This window comes from Oncorhynchus mykiss, chromosome 17, assembly GCF_013265735.2.
Source record: "Oncorhynchus mykiss isolate Arlee chromosome 17, USDA_OmykA_1.1, whole genome shotgun sequence".
Lineage (NCBI taxonomy): Eukaryota > Metazoa > Chordata > Actinopteri > Salmoniformes > Salmonidae > Oncorhynchus > Oncorhynchus mykiss.
In genome coordinates this window covers 80451231-80468561 of record NC_048581.1, presented here as the reverse complement: position 1 = coordinate 80468561, position 17331 = coordinate 80451231, and the positions used below count along the sequence as shown (strand labels likewise).

The following is a 17331-nucleotide window of genomic DNA, read 5'->3' as shown; positions in this document are numbered from 1 at the left end:
AAGATCCACCAGGAGCAAGTATTCCTCTTGAACCCTCTCCCTGTCTATTTCTTGTCCAGAAAAGGAGCATTTTAATTCAATACACTTAGGAGGATGTTTCATAATTAATTGGTATGTTATTGAGATAACAGGTCAGAGTGCAGGCACAGCTAGGATTCAAATCCATAGTCTTCTCTATCACCAGCAATGCCAGACACGTCAGCAATGCAGGGTGGCAAGTCTGCTCGAAAGTCCATGTGAACGGCTGTTTGCAAATTTAGTTGGTGCTTGGCTCAGACAAGTATCAGCCCATTTGTGGTATCGACCCTACGATTCTGAGATTAAGAGGCTCATGCTCAAACGCCTGAGCTTGCCAGGCAGGTCAATTGTGGTGATCAGTGACAGTGCTTTGCATAGCTCCTACGGCGCAGTTGGTTTGCACGTGGTACTTATACAGCAGTATGCAGTGAAGCAATGCCAAAGTTGTGAATTCGTACCTGACCAGGAGCAACTGCTTTTCTTGAACCCTCTGACTGTCTATTTCTTGTCCAGAAAAGGATCATTTATTCAATCTATTTCATAAGTAATTGGTATGTCATAGAGATAACAGGTCAGATTGCAGGCACAGCTACGATTCAAATGCATATTCCTCTGCATTACCAGCTTTGCCTGACACATCAGCAATGCAGGGTGGCAAGCCTGCTCGAAAATCCAAGCGTTTGGCTGTTCGCAAAGTGAGTTTGTACTTCGGCAGAGAAAATAATCACCCAACGTGGGGCTCGAACCCACAACGCTGAGATTAAGAGTCTCATGCTCTACCGACTGAGCTAGCTAGGTACCTCATCAGTCATTTTGACTTGGTCCGAATATCGTACAGCTCCGTTTGTGCAAAATATGGTGATTAGTGAAGGTGTTGTTGATGGATCCTATGGTGCAATCTGTTGGCGTGTTGTACTTATACAGCAGTATACAGCAATTAGATGACAAGGTTGTGCGTTCAAGATCCACCAGGAGCAAGTATTCCTCTTGAACCCTCTCCCTGTCTATTTCTTGTCCAGAAAAGGAGCATTTTAATTCAATACACTTAGGAGGATTTTTCTTAATTAATTGGTATGTTATTGAGATAACAGGTCAGAGTGCAGGCACAGCTAGGATTCAAATCCATAGTCTTCTCTATCACCAGCAATGCCAGACACGTCAGCAATGCAGGGTGGCAAGTCTGCTCGAAAGTCCATGTGAACGGCTGTTTGCAAAATTAGTTGGTGCTTGGCTCAGACAAGTATCAGCCCATTTGTGGTATCGACCCTACGATTCTGAGATTAAGCGGCTCATGCTCAAACGCCTGAGCTTGCCAGGCAGGTCAATTGTGGTGATCAGTGACAGTGCTTTGCATAGCTCCTACGGCGCAGTTGGTTTGCGCGTGGTACTTATACAGCAGTATGCAGTGAAGCAATGCCAAAGTTGTGAATTCGTACCTGACCAGGAGCAACTGCTTTTCTTGAACCCTCTGACTGTCTATTTCTTGTCCAGAAAAGGATAATTTATTCAATCTATTTCATAAGTAATTGGTATGTCATAGAGATAACAGGTCAGAGTGCAGGCACAGCTACGATTCAAATGCATATTCCTCTGCATTACCAGCTTTGCCTGACACATCAGCAATGCAGGGTGGCAAGCCTGCTCAAAAATCAAACCGTTTGGCTGTTCGCAAAGAGAGTTGGTACTTCGGCAGAGAAAATAATCACCCAACGTGGGGCTCTAACCCACGACCCTGAGATGAAGAGTCTCGTGCTCTTCCGACTGAGCTAGCTAGGCACCTCAACGGTAATTTTAACTTGGTCCGAATATCGTACAGCTCCATTTGTGCAAAATATGGTGATCAGTGACAGTGCCTTGCGTAGCTCCTGTGGCGCAGTCGGTTAGCGCGTGGTACTTATACAGCAGTATGCAGTGAAGCAATGCCGAGGTTGTGAGTTCGAGCCTCACAAGTGCTTTTCTTGAACCCTCTGACTGTCTATTTCTTGCCCAGAAAAGGATCATTTATTCAATCTATTTCATAAGTAATTGGTATGTCATAGAGATAACAGGTCAGAGTGCAGGCACAGCTACGATTCAAATGCATATTCCTCTGCATTACCAGCTTTGCCTGACACATCAGCAATACAGGGTGGCAAGCCTGCTCGAAAATCCAAGCGTTTGGCTGTTCGCAAAGTGAGTTTGTACTTCGGCAGAGAAAAAAAGCACCCAACGTGGGGCTCGAACCCACGACCCTGAGATTAAGAGTCTCATGCTCTACCGACTGAGCTAGCTAGGTACCTCATCGGTCATTTTGACTTGGTCCGAATATCGTACAGCTCCGTTTGTGCAAAATATGGTGATTAGTGAAGGTGTTGTTGATGGATCCTATGGTGCAATCTGTTAGCGTGTTGTACTTATACAGCAGTATACAGCAATTAGATGACAAGGTTGTGCGTTCAAGATCCACCAGGAGCAAGTATTCCTCTTGAACCCTCTCCCTGTCTATTTCTTGTCCAGAAAAGGAGCATTTTAATTCAATACACTTAGGAGGATGTTTCATAATTAATTGGTATGTTATTGAGATAACAGGTCAGAGTGCAGGCACAGCTAGGATTCAAATCCATAGTCTTCTCTATCACCAGCAATGCCAGACACGTCAGCAATGCAGGGTGGCAAGTCTGCTCGAAAGTCCATGTGAACGGCTGTTTGCAAATTTAGTTGGTGCTTGGCTCAGACAAGTATCAGCCCATTTGTGGTATCGACCCTACGATTCTGAGATTAAGAGGCTCATGCTCAAACACCTGAGCTTGCCAGGCAGGTCAATTGTGGTGATCAGTGACAGTGCTTTGCATAGCTCCTACGGCGCAGTTGGTTTGCACGTGGTACTTATACAGCAGTATGCAGTGAAGCAATGCCAAAGTTGTGAATTCGTACCTGACCAGGAGCAACTGCTTTTCTTGAACCCTCTGACTGTCTATTTCTTGTCCAGAAAAGGATCATTTATTTAATCTATTTCATAAGTAATTGGTATGTCGTTGAGATAAAAGGTCAGATTGCAGGCAGAGCTACGATTCAAATGCATAGTCTTCTGCATTACCAGTTTTGCCTGACACATCAGCAATGCAGGGTGGCAAGCCTGCTCAAAAATCCAACCGTTTGGCTGTTCGCAAAGAGAGTTGGTACTTCGGCAGAGAAAATAATCACCCAACGTGGGGCTCTAACCCACGACCCTGAGATGAAGAGTCTCGTGCTCTTCCGACTGAGCTAGCTAGGCACCTCAACGGTAATTTTAACTTGGTCCGAATATCGTACAGCTCCGTTTGTGCAAAATATGGTGATCAGTGACAGTGCTTTGCGTAGCTCCTGTGGCGCAGTCGGTTAGCGCGTGGTACTTATACAGCAGTATGCAGTGAAGCAATGCCGAGGTTGTGAGTTCGAGCCTCACAAGTGCTTTTCTTGAACCCTCTGACTGTCTATTTCTTGCCCAGAAAAGGATCATTTATTCAATCTATTTCATAAGTAATTGGTATGTCATAGAGATAACAGGTCAGAGTGCAGGCACAGCTACGATTCAAATGCATATTCCTCTGCATTACCAGCTTTGCCTGACACATCAGCAATACAGGGTGGCAAGCCTGCTCGAAAATCCAAGCGTTTGGCTGTTCGCAAAGTGAGTTTGTACTTCGGCAGAGAAAAAAATCACCCAACGTGGGGCTCGAACCCACGACCCTGAGATTAAGAGTCTCATGCTCTACCGACTGAGCTAGCTAGGTACCTCATCGGTCATTTTGACTTGGTCCGAATATCGTACAGCTCCGTTTGTGCAAAATATGGTGATTAGTGAAGGTGTTGTTGATGGATCCTATGGTGCAATCTGTTAGCGTGTTGTACTTATACAGCAGTATACAGCAATTAGATGACAAGGTTGTGCGTTCAAGATCCACCAGGAGCAAGTATTCCTCTTGAACCCTCTCCCTGTCTATTTCTTGTCCAGAAAAGGAGCATTTTAATTCAATACACTTAGGAGGATGTTTCATAATTAATTGGTATGTTATTGAGATAACAGGTCAGAGTGCAGGCACAGCTAGGATTCAAATCCATAGTCTTCTCTATCACCAGCAATGCCAGACACGTCAGCAATGCAGGGTGGCAAGTCTGCTCGAAAGTCCGTGTGAACGGCTGTTTGCAAATTTAGTTGGTGCTTGGCTCAGACAAGTATCAGCCCATTTGTGGTATCGACCCTACGATTCTGAGATTAAGAGGCTCATGCTCAAACGCCTGAGCTTGCCAGGCAGGTCAATTGTGGTGATCAGTGACAGTGCTTTGCATAGCTCCTACGGCGCAGTTGGTTTGCATGTGGTACTTATACAGCAGTATGCAGTGAAGCAATGCCAAAGTTGTGAATTCGTACCTGACCAGGAGCAACTGCTTTTCTTGAACCCTCTGACTGTCTATTTCTTGTCCAGAAAAGGATCATTTATTTAATCTATTTCATAAGTAATTGGTATGTCGTTGAGATAAAAGGTCAGATTGCAGGCAGAGCTACGATTCAAATGCATAGTCTTCTGCATTACCAGTTTTGCCTGACACATCAGCAATGCAGGGTGGCAAGCCTGCTCAAAAATCCAACCGTTTGGCTGTTCGCAAAGAGAGTTGGTACTTCGGCAGAGAAAATAATCACCCAACGTGGGGCTCTAAACCACGACCCTGAGATTAACAGTCTCGTGCTCTTCCGACTGAGCTAGCTAGGCACCTCAACGGTAATTTTAACTTGGTCCGAATATCGTACAGCTACGTTTGTGCAAAATATGGTGATCAGTGACAGTGCTTTGCGTAGCTCCTGTGGCGCAGTCGGTTAGCGCGTGGTACTTATACAGCAGTATGCAGTGAAGCAATGCCGAGGTTGTGAGTTCGAGCCTCACCAGGAGCAAGTGCTTTTCTTGAACCCTCTGACTGTCTATTTCTTGTCCAGAAAAGGATCATTTATTCAATCTATTTCATAAGTAATTGGTATGTCATAGAGATAACAGGTCAGAGTGCAGGCACAGCTACGATTCAAATGCATATTCCTCTGCATTACCAGTTTTGCCTGACACATCAGCAATGCAGGGTGGCAAGCCTGCTCAAAAATCCAACCGTTTGGCTGTTCGCAAAGAGAGTTGGTACTTCGGCAGAGAAAATAATCACCCAACGTGGGGCTCTAACCCACGACCCTGAGATTAAGAGTCTCATGCTCTACCGACTGAGCTAGCTAGGTACCTCATCGGTCATTTTGACTTGGTCCGAATATCGTACAGCTCCGTTTGTGCAAAATATGGTGATTAGTGAAGGTGTTGTTGATGGATCCTATGGTGCAATCTGTTAGCGTGTTGTACTTATACAGCAGTATACAGCAATTAGATGACAAGGTTGTGCGTTCAAGATCCACCAGGAGCAAGTATTCCTCTTGAACCCTCTCCCTGTCTATTTCTTGTCCAGAAAAGGAGCATTTTAATTCAATACACTTAGGAGGATGTTTCATAATTAATTGGTATGTTATTGAGATAACAGGTCAGAGTGCAGGCACAGCTAGGATTCAAATCCATAGTCTTCTCTATCACCAGCAATGCCAGACACGTCAGCAATGCAGGGTGGCAAGTCTGCTCGAAAGTCCATGTGAACGGCTGTTTGCAAATTTAGTTGGTGCTTCGGCTCAGACAAGTATCAGCCCATTTGTGGTATCGACCCTACGATTCTGAGATTAAGAGGCTCATGCTCAAACGCCTGAGCTTGCCAGGCAGGTCAATTGTGGTGATCAGTGACAGTGCTTTGCATAGCTCCTACGGCGCAGTTGGTTTGCACGTGGTACTTATACAGCAGTATGCAGTGAAGCAATGCCAAAGTTGTGAATTCGTACCTGACCAGGAGCAACTGCTTTTCTTGAACCCTCTGACTGTCTATTTCTTGTCCAGAAAAGGATCATTTATTTAATCTATTTCATAAGTAATTGGTATGTCGTTGAGATAAAAGGTCAGATTGCAGGCAGAGCTACGATTCAAATGCATATTCCTCTGCATTACCAGCTTTGGCTGACACATCAGCAATACAGGGTGGCAAGCCTGCTCGAAAATCCAAGCGTTTGGCTGTTCGCAAAGTGAGTTTGTACTTCGGCAGAGAAAAAAATCACCCAACGTGGGGCTCGAACCCACGACCCTGAGATTAAGAGTCTCATGCTCTACCGACTGAGCTAGCTAGGTACCTCATCGGTCATTTTGACTTGGTCCGAATATCGTACAGCTCCGTTTGTGCAAAATATGGTGATTAGTGAAGGTGTTGTTGATGGATCCTATGGTGCAATCTGTTAGCGTGTTGTACTTATACAGCAGTATACAGCAATTAGATGACAAGGTTGTGCGTTCAAGATCCACCAGGAGCAAGTATTCCTCTTGAACCCTCTCCCTGTCTATTTCTTGTCCAGAAAAGGAGCATTTTAATTCAATACACTTAGGAGGATGTTTCATAATTAATTGGTATGTTATTGAGATAACAGGTCAGAGTGCAGGCACAGCTAGGATTCAAATCCATAGTCTTCTCTATCACCAGCAATGCCAGACACGTCAGCAATGCAGGGTGGCAAGTCTGCTCGAAAGTCCGTGTGAACGGCTGTTTGCAAATTTAGTTGGTGCTTGGCTCAGACAAGTATCAGCCCATTTGTGGTATCGACCCTACGATTCTGAGATTAAGAGGCTCATGCTCAAACGCCTGAGCTTGCCAGGCAGGTCAATTGTGGTGATCAGTGACAGTGCTTTGCATAGCTCCTACGGCGCAGTTGGTTTGCACGTGGTACTTATACAGCAGTATGCAGTGAAGCAATGCCAAAGTTGTGAATTCGTACCTGACCAGGAGCAACTGCTTTTCTTGAACCCTCTGACTGTCTATTTCTTGTCCAGAAAAGGATCATTTATTTAATCTATTTCATAAGTAATTGGTATGTCGTTGAGATAAAAGGTCAGATTGCAGGCAGAGCTACGATTCAAATGCATAGTCTTCTGCATTACCAGTTTTGCCTGACACATCAGCAATGCAGGGTGGCAAGCCTGCTCAAAAATCCAAGCGTTTGGCTGTTCGCAAAGTGAGTTTGTACTTCGGCAGAGGAAAAAATCACCCAACGTGGGGCTCGAACCCACGACCCTGAGATTAAGAGTCTCGTGCTCTTCCGACTGAGCTAGCTAGGCACCTCAACGGTAATTTTAACTTGGTCCGAATATCGTACAGCTACGTTTGTGCAAAATATGGTGATCAGTGACAGTGCTTTGCGTAGCTCCTGTGGCGCAGTCGGTTAGCGCGTGGTACTTATACAGCAGTATGCAGTGAAGCAATGCCGAGGTTGTGAGTTCGAGCCTCACCAGGAGCAAGTGCTTTTCTTGAACCCTCTGACTGTCTATTTCTTGTCCAGAAAAGGATCATTTATTCAATCTATTTCATAAGTAATTGGTATGTCATAGAGATAACAGGTCAGAGTGCAGGCACAGCTACGATTCAAATGCATATTCCTCTGCATTACCAGCTTTGCCTGACACATCAGCAATGCAGGGTGGCAAGCCTGCTCGAAAATCCAAGCGTTTGGCTGTTCGCAAAGTGAGTTTGTACTTCGGCCGAGAAAAAAAGCACCCAACGTGGGGCTCGAACCCACGACCCTGAGATTAAGAGTCTCATGCTCTACCGACTGAGCTAGCTAGGTACCTCATCGGTCATTTTGACTTGGTCCGAATATCGTACAGCTCCGTTTGTGCAAAATATGGTGATTAGTGAAGGTGTTGTTGATGGATCCTATGGTGCAATCTGTTAGCGTGTTGTACTTATACAGCAGTATACAGCAATTAGATGACAAGGTTGTGCGTTCAAGATCCACCAGGAGCAAGTATTCCTCTTGAACCCTCTCCCTGTCTATTTCTTGTCCAGAAAAGGAGCATTTTAATTCAATACACTTAGGAGGATGTTTCATAATTAATTGGTATGTTATTGAGATAACAGGTCAGAGTGCAGGCACAGCTAGGATTCAAATCCATAGTCTTCTCTATCACCAGCAATGCCAGACACGTCAGCAATGCAGGGTGGCAAGTCTGCTCGAAAGTCCATGTGAACGGCTGTTTGCAAATTTAGTTGGTGCTTGGCTCAGACAAGTATCAGCCCATTTGTGGTATCGACCCTACGATTCTGAGATTAAGAGGCTCATGCTCAAACGCCTGAGCTTGCCAGGCAGGTCAATTGTGGTGATCAGTGACAGTGCTTTGCGTAGGTCCTGTGGCGCAGTCGGTTAGCGCGTGGTACTTATACAGCAGTATGCAGTGAAGCAATGCCAAAGTTGTGAATTCGTACCTGACCAGGAGCAACTGCTTTTCTTGAACCCTCTGACTGTCTATTTCTTGTCCAGAAAAGGATCATTTATTTAATCTATTTCATAAGTAATTGGTATGTCGTTGAGATAAAAGGTCAGATTGCAGGCAGAGCTACGATTCAAATGCATAGTCTTCTGCATTACCAGTTTTGCCTGACACATCAGCAATGCAGGGTGGCAAGCCTGCTCAAAAATCCAACCGTTTGGCTGTTCGCAAAGAGAGTTGGTACTTCGGCAGAGAAGATAATCACCCAACGTGGGGCTCTAACCCACGACCCTGAGATTAAGAGTCTCATGCTCTACCGACTGAGCTAGCTAGGTACCTCATCGGTCATTTTGACTTGGTCCGAATATCGTACAGCTCCGTTTGTGCAAAATATGGTGATTAGTGAAGGTGTTGTTGATGGATCCTATGGTGCAATCTGTTAGCGTGTTGTACTTATACAGCAGTATACAGCAATTAGATGACAAGGTTGTGCGTTCAAGATCCACCAGGAGCAAGTATTCCTCTTGAACCCTCTCCCTGTCTATTTCTTGTCCAGAAAAGGAGCATTTTAATTCAATACACTTAGGAGGATGTTTCATAATTAATTGGTATGTTATTGAGATAACAGGTCAGAGTGCAGGCACAGCTAGGATTCAAATCCATAGTCTTCTCTATCACCAGCAATGCCAGACACGTCAGCAATGCAGGGTGGCAAGTCTGCTCGAAAGTCCGTGTGAACGGCTGTTTGCAAATTTAGTTGGTGCTTGGCTCAGACAAGTATCAGCCCATTTGTGGTATCGACCCTACGATTCTGAGATTAAGAGGCTCATGCTCAAACGCCTGAGCTTGCCAGGCAGGTCAATTGTGGTGATCAGTGACAGTGCTTTGCGTAGCTCCTGTGGCGCAGTCGGTTAGCGCGTGGTACTTATACAGCAGTATGCAGTGAAGCAATGCCGAGGTTGTGAGTTCGAGCCTCACCAGGAGCAAGTGCTTTTCTTGAACCCTCTGACTGTCTATTTCTTGTCCAGAAAATGATCATTTATTCAATCTATTTCATAAGTAATTGGTATGTGATAGAGATAACAGGTCAGAGTGCAGGCACAGCTACGATTCAAATGCATATTCCTCTGCATTACCAGCTTTGCCTGACACATCAGCAATGCAGGGTGGCAAGCCTGCTCGAAAATCCAAGCGTTTGGCTGTTCGCAAAGTGAGTTTGTACTTCGGCAGAGAAAAAAAATCACCCAACGTGGGGCTCGAACCCACGACCCTGAGATTAAGAGTCTCATGCTCTACCGACTGAGCTAGCTAGGTACCTCATCGGTCATTTTGACTTGGTCCGAATATCGTACAGCTCCGTTTGTGCAAAATATGGTGATTAGTGAAGGTGTTGTTGATGGATCCTATGGTGCAATCTGTTAGCGTGTTGTACTTATACAGCAGTATACAGCAATTAGATGACAAGGTTGTGCGTTCAAGATCCACCAGGAGCAAGTATTCCTCTTGAACCCTCTCCCTGTCTATTTCTTGTCCAGAAAAGGAGCATTTTAATTCAATACACTTAGGAGGATGTTTCATAATTAATTGGTATGTTATTGAGATAACAGGTCAGAGTGCAGGCACAGCTATGATTCAAATCCATAGTCTTCTCTATCACCAGCAATGCCAGACACGTCAGCAATGCAGGGTGGCAAGTCTGCTCGAAAGTCCATGTGAACGGCTGTTTGCAAATTTAGTTGGTGCTAGGCTCAGACAAGTATCAGCCCATTTGTGGTATCGACCCTACGATTCTGAGATTAAGAGGCTCATGCTCAAACGCCTGAGCTTGCCAGGCAGGTCAATTGTGGTGATCAGTGACAGTGCTTTGCATAGCTCCTACGGCGCAGTTGGTGCGCGTGGTACTTATAAAGCAGTATGCAGTGAAGCAATGCCAAAGTTGTGAATTCGTACCTGACCAGGAGCAACTGCTTTTCTTGAACCCTCTGACTGTCTATTTCTTGTCCAGAAAAGGATAATTTATTCAATCTATTTCATAAGTAATTGGTATGTCATAGAGATAACAGGTCAGAGTGCAGGCACAGCTACGATTCAAATGCATATTCCTCTGCATTACCAGCTTTGCCTGACACATCAGCAATGCAGGGTGGCAAGCCTGCTCGAAAATCCAAGCGTTTGGCTGTTCGCAAAGTGAGTTTGTACTTCGGCAGAGAAAAAAAATCACCCAACGTGGGGCTCGAACCCACGACCCTGAGATTAAAAGTCTCATGCTCTACCGACTGAGCTAGCTAGGTACCTCATCAGTCATTTTGACTTGGTCCGAATATCGTACAGCTCCGTTTGTGCAAAATATGGTGATTAGTGAAGGTGTTGTTGATGGATCCTATGGTGCAATCTGTTGGCGTGTTGTACTTATACAGCAGTATACAGCAATTAGATGACAAGGTTGTGCGTTCAAGATCCACCAGGAGCAAGTATTCCTCTTGAACCCTCTCCCTGTCTATTTCTTGTCCAGAAAAGGAGCATTTTAATTCAATACACTTAGGAGGATGTTTCATAATTAATTGGTATGTTATTGAGATAACAGGTCAGAGTGCAGGCACAGCTAGGATTCAAATCCATAGTCTTCTCTATCACCAGCAATGCCAGACACGTCAGCAATGCAGGGTGGCAAGTCTGCTCGAAAGTCCATGTGAACGGCTGTTTGCAAATTTAGTTGGTGCTTCGGCTCAGACAAGTATCAGCCCATTTGTGGTATCGACCCTACGATTCTGAGATTAAGAGGCTCATGCTCAAACGCCTGAGCTTGCCAGGCAGGTCAATTGTGGTGATCAGTGACAGTGCTTTGCATAGCTCCTACGGCGCAGTTGGTTTGCACGTGGTACTTATACAGCAGTATGCAGTGAAGCAATGCCAAAGTTGTGAATTCGTACCTGACCAGGAGCAACTGCTTTTCTTGAACCCTCTAACTGTCTATTTCATGTCCAGAAAAGGATCATTTATTTAATCTATTTCATAAGTAATTGGTATGTCATTGAGATAAAAGGTCAGAATGCAGGCAGAGCTACGATTCAAATGCATAGTCTTCTGCATTACCAGTTTTGCCTGACACATCAGCAATGCAGGGTGGCAAGCCTGCTCAAAAATCCAACCGTTTGGCTGTTCGCAAAGAGAGTTGGTACTTCGGCAGAGAAAATAATCACCCAACGTGGGGCTCTAACCCACGACCCTGAGATTAAGAGTCTCGTGCTCTTCCGACTGAGCTAGCTAGGCACCTCAACGGTAATTTTAACTTGGTCCGAATACCATACAGCTCCGTTTGTGCAAAATATGGTGATCAGTGACAGTGCTTTGCGTAGCTCCTGTGGCGCAGTCGGTTAGCGCGTGGTACTTATACAGCAGTATGCAGTGAAGCAATGCCGAGGTTGTGAGTTCGAGCCTCACCAGGAGCAAGTGCTTTTCTTGAACCCTCTGACTGTCTATTTCTTGTCCAGAAAAGGATCATTTATTTAATCTATTTCATAAGTAATTGGTATGTCGTTGAGATAAAAGGTCAGAGTGCAGGCAGAGCTACGATTCAAATGCATAGTCTTCTGCATTACCAGTTATGCCTGACACATCAGCAATGCAGGGTGGCAAGCCTGCTCGAAAATCCAAGCGTTTGGCTGTTCGCAAAGTGAGTTTGTACTTCGGCAGAGAAAAAAATCACCCAACGTGGGGCTCGAACCCACGACCCTGAGATTAAGAGTCTCATGCTCTACCGACTGAGCTAGCTAGGTACCTCATCAGTCATTTTGACTTGGTCCGAATATCGTACAGCTCCGTTTGTGCAAAATATGGTGATTAGTGAAGGTGTTGTTGATGGATCCTATGGTGCAATCTGTTGGCGTGTTGTACTTATACAGCAGTATACAGCAATTAGATGACAAGGTTGTGCGTTCAAGATCCACCAGGAGCAAGTATTCCTCTTGAACCCTCTCCCTGTCTATTTCTTGTCCAGAAAAGGAGCATTTTAATTCAATACACTTAGGAGGATGTTTCATAATTAATTGGTATGTTATTGAGATAACAGGTCAGAGTGCAGGCACAGCTAGGATTCAAATCCATAGTCTTCTCTATCACCAGCAATGCCAGACACGTCAGCAATGCAGGGTGGCAAGTCTGCTCGAAAGTCCATGTGAACGGCTGTTTGCAAATTTAGTTGGTGCTTCGGCTCAGACAAGTATCAGCCCATTTGTGGTATCGACCCTACGATTCTGAGATTAAGAGGCTCATGCTCAAACGCCTGAGCTTGCCAGGCAGGTCAATTGTGGTGATCAGTGACAGTGCTTTGCATAGCTCCTACGGCGCAGTTGGTTTGCACGTGGTACTTATACAGCAGTATGCAGTGAAGCAATGCCAAAGTTGTGAATTTGTACCTGACCAGGAGCAACTGCTTTTCTTGAACCCTCTGACTGTCTATTTCTTGTCCAGAAAAGGATCATTTATTTAATCTATTTCATAAGTAATTGGTATGTCGTTGAGATAACAGGTCAGAGTGCAGGCACAGCTACGATTCAAATGCATATTCCTCTGCATTACCAGCTTTGCCTGACACATCAGCAATGCAGGTTGGCAAGCCTGCTCGAAAATCCAAGCGTTTGGCTGTTCGCAAAGTGAGTTGGTACTTCGGCAGAGGAAAAAATCACCCAACGTGGGGCTCGAACCCACGACCCTGAGATTAAGAGTCTCATGCTCTACCGACTGAGCTAGCTAGGTACCTCATCGGTCATTTTGACTTGGTCCGAATATCGTACAGCTCCGTTTGTGCAAAATATGGTGATTAGTGAAGGTGTTGTTGATGGATCCTATGGTGCAATCTGTTAGCGTGTTGTACTTATACAGCAGTATACAGCAATTAGATGACAAGGTTGTGCGTTCAAGATCCACCAGGAGCAAGTATTCCTCTTGAACCCTCTCCCTGTCTATTTCTTGTCCAGAAAAGGAGCATTTTAATTCAATACACTTAGGAGGATGTTTCATAATTAATTGGTATGTTATTGAGATAACAGGTCAGAGTGCAGGCACAGCTAGGATTCAAATCCATAGTCTTCTCTATCACCAGCAATGCCAGACACGTCAGCAATGCAGGGTGGCAAGTCTGCTCGAAAGTCCATGTGAACGGCTGTTTGCAAATTTAGTTGGTGCTAGGCTCAGACAAGTATCAGCCCATTTGTGGTATCGACCCTACGATTCTGAGATTAAGAGGCTCATGCTCAAACGCCTGAGCTTGCCAGGCAGGTCAATTGTGGTGATCAGTGACAGTGCTTTGCATAGCTCCTACGGCGCAGTTGGTTTGCACGTGGTACCTATACAGCAGTATGCAGTGAAGCAATGCCAAAGTTGTGAATTCGTACCTGACCAGGAGCAACTGCTTTTCTTGAACCCTCTGACTGTCTATTTCTTGTCCAGAAAAGGATCATTTATTTAATCTATTTCATAAGTAATTGGTATGTCGTTGAGATAAAAGGTCAGATTGCAGGCAGAGCTACGATTCAAATGCATATTCCTCTGCATTACCAGCTTTGGCTGACACATCAGCAATACAGGGTGGCAAGCCTGCTCGAAAATCCAAGCGTTTGGCTGTTCGCAAAGTGAGTTTGTACTTCGGCAGAGAAAAAAATCACCCAACGTGGGGCTCGAACCCACGACCCTGAGATTAAGAGTCTCATGCTCTACCGACTGAGCTAGCTAGGTACCTCATCGGTCATTTTGACTTGGTCCGAATATCGTACAGCTCCGTTTGTGCAAAATATGGTGATTAGTGAAGGTGTTGTTGATGGATCCTATGGTGCAATCTGTTAGCGTGTTGTACTTATACAGCAGTATACAGCAATTAGATGACAAGGTTGTGCGTTCAAGATCCACCAGGAGCAAGTATTCCTCTTGAACCCTCTCCCTGTCTATTTCTTGTCCAGAAAAGGAGCATTTTAATTCAATACACTTAGGAGGATGTTTCATAATTAATTGGTATGTTATTGAGATAACAGGTCAGAGTGCAGGCACAGCTAGGATTCAAATCCATAGTCTTCTCTATCACCAGCAATGCCAGACACGTCAGCAATGCAGGGTGGCAAGTCTGCTCGAAAGTCCGTGTGAACGGCTGTTTGCAAATTTAGTTGGTGCTTGGCTCAGACAAGTATCAGCCCATTTGTGGTATCGACCCTACGATTCTGAGATTAAGAGGCTCATGCTCAAACGCCTGAGCTTGCCAGGCAGGTCAATTGTGGTGATCAGTGACAGTGCTTTGCATAGCTCCTACGGCGCAGTTGGTTTGCACGTGGTACTTATACAGCAGTATGCAGTGAAGCAATGCCAAAGTTGTGAATTCGTACCTGACCAGGAGCAACTGCTTTTCTTGAACCCTCTGACTGTCTATTTCTTGTCCAGAAAAGGATCATTTATTTAATCTATTTCATAAGTAATTGGTATGTCGTTGAGATAAAAGGTCAGATTGCAGGCAGAGCTACGATTCAAATGCATAGTCTTCTGCATTACCAGTTTTGCCTGACACATCAGCAATGCAGGGTGGCAAGCCTGCTCAAAAATCCAACCGTTTGGCTGTTCGCAAAGAGAGTTGGTACTTCGGCAGAGAAAATAATCACCCAACGTGGGGCTCTAACCCACGACCCTGAGATTAAGAGTCTCGTGCTCTTCCGACTGAGCTAGCTAGGCACCTCAACGGTAATTTTAACTTGGTCCGAATATCGTACAGCTACGTTTGTGCAAAATATGGTGATCAGTGACAGTGCTTTGCGTAGCTCCTGTGGCGCAGTCGGTTAGCGCGTGGTACTTATACAGCAGTATGCAGTGAAGCAATGCCGAGGCTGTGAGTTCGAGCCTCACCAGGAGCAAGTGCTTTTCTTGAACCCTCTGACTGTCTATTTCTTGTCCAGAAAAGGATCATTTATTCAATCTATTTCATAAGTAATTGGTATGTCATAGAGATAACAGGTCAGAGTGCAGGCACAGCTACGATTCAAATGCATATTCCTCTGCATTACCAGCTTTGCCTGACACATCAGCAATGCAGGGTGGCAAGCCTGCTCAAAAATCCAACCGTTTGGCTGTTCGCAAAGAGAGTTGGTACTTCGGCAGAGAAAATAATCAACCAACGTGGGGCTCGAACCCACGACCCTGAGATTAAGAGTCTCATGCTCTACCGACTGAGCTAGCTAGGTACCTCATCGGTCATTTTGACTTGGTCCGAATATCGTACAGCTCCGTTTGTGCAAAATATGGTGATTAGTGAAGGTGTTGTTGATGGATCCTATGGTGCAATCTGTTAGCGTGTTGTACTTATACAGCAGTATACAGCAATTAGATGACAAGGTTGTGCGTTCAAGATCCACCAGGAGCAAGTATTCCTCTTGAACCCTCTCCCTGTCTATTTCTTGTCCAGAAAAGGAGCATTTTAATTCAATACACTTAGGAGGATGTTTCATAATTAATTGGTATGTTATTGAGATAACAGGTCAGAGTGCAGGCACAGCTAGGATTCAAATCCATAGTCTTCTCTATCACCAGCAATGCCAGACACGTCAGCAATGCAGGGTGGCAAGTCTGCTCGAAAGTCCATGTGAACGGCTGTTTGCAAATTTAGTTGGTGCTTGGCTCAGACAAGTATCAGCCCATTTGTGGTATCGACCCTACGATTCTGAGATTAAGAGGCTCATGCTCAAACGCCTGAGCTTGCCAGGCAGGTCAATTGTGGTGATCAGTGACAGTGCTTTGCGTAGGTCCTGTGGCGCAGTCGGTTAGCGCGTGGTACTTATACAGCAGTATGCAGTGAAGCAATGCCAAAGTTGTGAATTCGTACCTGACCAGGAGCAACTGCTTTTCTTGAACCCTCTGACTGTCTATTTCTTGTCCAGAAAAGGATCATTTATTTAATCTATTTCATAAGTAATTGGTATGTCGTTGAGATAAAAGGTCAGATTGCAGGCAGAGCTACGATTCAAATGCATAGTCTTCTGCATTACCAGTTTTGCCTGACACATCAGCAATGCAGGGTGGCAAGCCTGCTCAAAAATCCAACCGTTTGGCTGTTCGCAAAGAGAGTTGGTACTTCGGCAGAGAAAATAATCACCCAACGTGGGGCTCTAACCCACGACCCTGAGATTAAGAGTCTCATGCTCTACCGACTGAGCTAGCTAGGTACCTCATCGGTCATTTTGACTTGGTCCGAATATCGTACAGCTCCGTTTGTGCAAAATATGGTGATTAGTGAAGGTGTTGTTGATGGATCCTATGGTGCAATCTGTTAGCGTGTTGTACTTATACAGCAGTATACAGCAATTAGATGACAAGGTTGTGCGTTCAAGATCCACCAGGAGCAAGTATTCCTCTTGAACCCTTTCCCTGTCTATTTCTTGTCCAGAAAAGGAGCATTTTAATTCAATACACTTAGGAGGATGTTTCATAATTAATTGGTATGTTATTGAGATAACAGGTCAGAGTGCAGGCACAGCTAGGATTCAAATCCATAGTCTTCTCTATCACCAGCAATGCCAGACACGTCAGCAATGCAGGGTGGCAAGTCTGCTCGCAAGTCCATGTGAACGGCTGTTTGCAAATTTAGTTGGTGCTTGGCTCAGACAAGTATCAGCCCATTTGTGGTATCGACCCTACGATTCTGAGATTAAGAGGCTCATGCTCAAACGCCTGAGCTTGCCAGGCAGGTCAATTGTGGTGATCAGTGACAGTGCTTTGCGTAGCTCCTGTGGCGCAGTCGGTTAGCGCGTGGTACTTATACAGCAGTATGCAGTGAAGCAATGCCGAGGTTGTGAGTTCGAGCCTCACCAGGAGCAAGTGCTTTTCTTGAACCCTCTGACTGTCTATTTCTTGTCCAGAAAATGATCATTTATTCAATCTATTTCATAAGTAATTGGTATGTCATAGAGATAACAGGTCAGAGTGCAGGCACAGCTACGAT

At 45.1% G+C, this 17331-nt stretch overlaps 21 non-coding genes across 21 annotated transcripts; 6 read left to right on the top strand and 15 right to left on the bottom strand.

Moving 5' to 3' along the window:
* Positions 1-743: 743 nt before the first annotated feature.
* Positions 744-816, bottom strand: trnak-cuu. The gene has a single exon. It is a non-coding gene; the product is annotated as a tRNA-Lys (tRNA).
* A 1404-nt stretch (positions 817-2220) lies between these two features.
* trnak-cuu lies at positions 2221-2293 on the bottom strand. Its single transcript has one exon. It is a non-coding gene; the product is annotated as a tRNA-Lys (tRNA).
* A 1404-nt stretch (positions 2294-3697) lies between these two features.
* On the bottom strand, positions 3698-3770 carry trnak-cuu. The gene has a single exon. It is a non-coding gene; the product is annotated as a tRNA-Lys (tRNA).
* Positions 3771-4833: 1063 nt separating this feature from the next.
* trnai-uau lies at positions 4834-4927 on the top strand. The gene is made up of 2 exons: positions 4834-4871; positions 4892-4927. It is a non-coding gene; the product is annotated as a tRNA-Ile (tRNA).
* A 254-nt stretch (positions 4928-5181) lies between these two features.
* On the bottom strand, positions 5182-5254 carry trnak-cuu. The gene has a single exon. It is a non-coding gene; the product is annotated as a tRNA-Lys (tRNA).
* A 906-nt stretch (positions 5255-6160) lies between these two features.
* Positions 6161-6233, bottom strand: trnak-cuu. Its single transcript has one exon. It is a non-coding gene; the product is annotated as a tRNA-Lys (tRNA).
* Positions 6234-7138: 905 nt separating this feature from the next.
* Positions 7139-7211, bottom strand: trnak-cuu. Its single transcript has one exon. It is a non-coding gene; the product is annotated as a tRNA-Lys (tRNA).
* An 85-nt stretch (positions 7212-7296) lies between these two features.
* trnai-uau lies at positions 7297-7390 on the top strand. The gene is made up of 2 exons: positions 7297-7334; positions 7355-7390. It is a non-coding gene; the product is annotated as a tRNA-Ile (tRNA).
* A 254-nt stretch (positions 7391-7644) lies between these two features.
* On the bottom strand, positions 7645-7717 carry trnak-cuu. The gene has a single exon. It is a non-coding gene; the product is annotated as a tRNA-Lys (tRNA).
* Positions 7718-8622: 905 nt separating this feature from the next.
* Positions 8623-8695, bottom strand: trnak-cuu. Its single transcript has one exon. It is a non-coding gene; the product is annotated as a tRNA-Lys (tRNA).
* A 557-nt stretch (positions 8696-9252) lies between these two features.
* Positions 9253-9346, top strand: trnai-uau. Its single transcript has 2 exons — positions 9253-9290; positions 9311-9346. It is a non-coding gene; the product is annotated as a tRNA-Ile (tRNA).
* A 255-nt stretch (positions 9347-9601) lies between these two features.
* On the bottom strand, positions 9602-9674 carry trnak-cuu. The gene has a single exon. It is a non-coding gene; the product is annotated as a tRNA-Lys (tRNA).
* A 904-nt stretch (positions 9675-10578) lies between these two features.
* Positions 10579-10651, bottom strand: trnak-uuu. Its single transcript has one exon. It is a non-coding gene; the product is annotated as a tRNA-Lys (tRNA).
* A 1064-nt stretch (positions 10652-11715) lies between these two features.
* trnai-uau lies at positions 11716-11809 on the top strand. The gene is made up of 2 exons: positions 11716-11753; positions 11774-11809. It is a non-coding gene; the product is annotated as a tRNA-Ile (tRNA).
* A 254-nt stretch (positions 11810-12063) lies between these two features.
* On the bottom strand, positions 12064-12136 carry trnak-cuu. The gene has a single exon. It is a non-coding gene; the product is annotated as a tRNA-Lys (tRNA).
* A 906-nt stretch (positions 12137-13042) lies between these two features.
* On the bottom strand, positions 13043-13115 carry trnak-cuu. The gene has a single exon. It is a non-coding gene; the product is annotated as a tRNA-Lys (tRNA).
* A 905-nt stretch (positions 13116-14020) lies between these two features.
* Positions 14021-14093, bottom strand: trnak-cuu. The gene has a single exon. It is a non-coding gene; the product is annotated as a tRNA-Lys (tRNA).
* Positions 14094-15156: 1063 nt separating this feature from the next.
* On the top strand, positions 15157-15250 carry trnai-uau. Its single transcript has 2 exons — positions 15157-15194; positions 15215-15250. It is a non-coding gene; the product is annotated as a tRNA-Ile (tRNA).
* A 254-nt stretch (positions 15251-15504) lies between these two features.
* On the bottom strand, positions 15505-15577 carry trnak-cuu. Its single transcript has one exon. It is a non-coding gene; the product is annotated as a tRNA-Lys (tRNA).
* A 905-nt stretch (positions 15578-16482) lies between these two features.
* Positions 16483-16555, bottom strand: trnak-cuu. Its single transcript has one exon. It is a non-coding gene; the product is annotated as a tRNA-Lys (tRNA).
* Positions 16556-17112: 557 nt separating this feature from the next.
* trnai-uau lies at positions 17113-17206 on the top strand. The gene is made up of 2 exons: positions 17113-17150; positions 17171-17206. It is a non-coding gene; the product is annotated as a tRNA-Ile (tRNA).
* Positions 17207-17331: the final 125 nt, after the last annotated feature.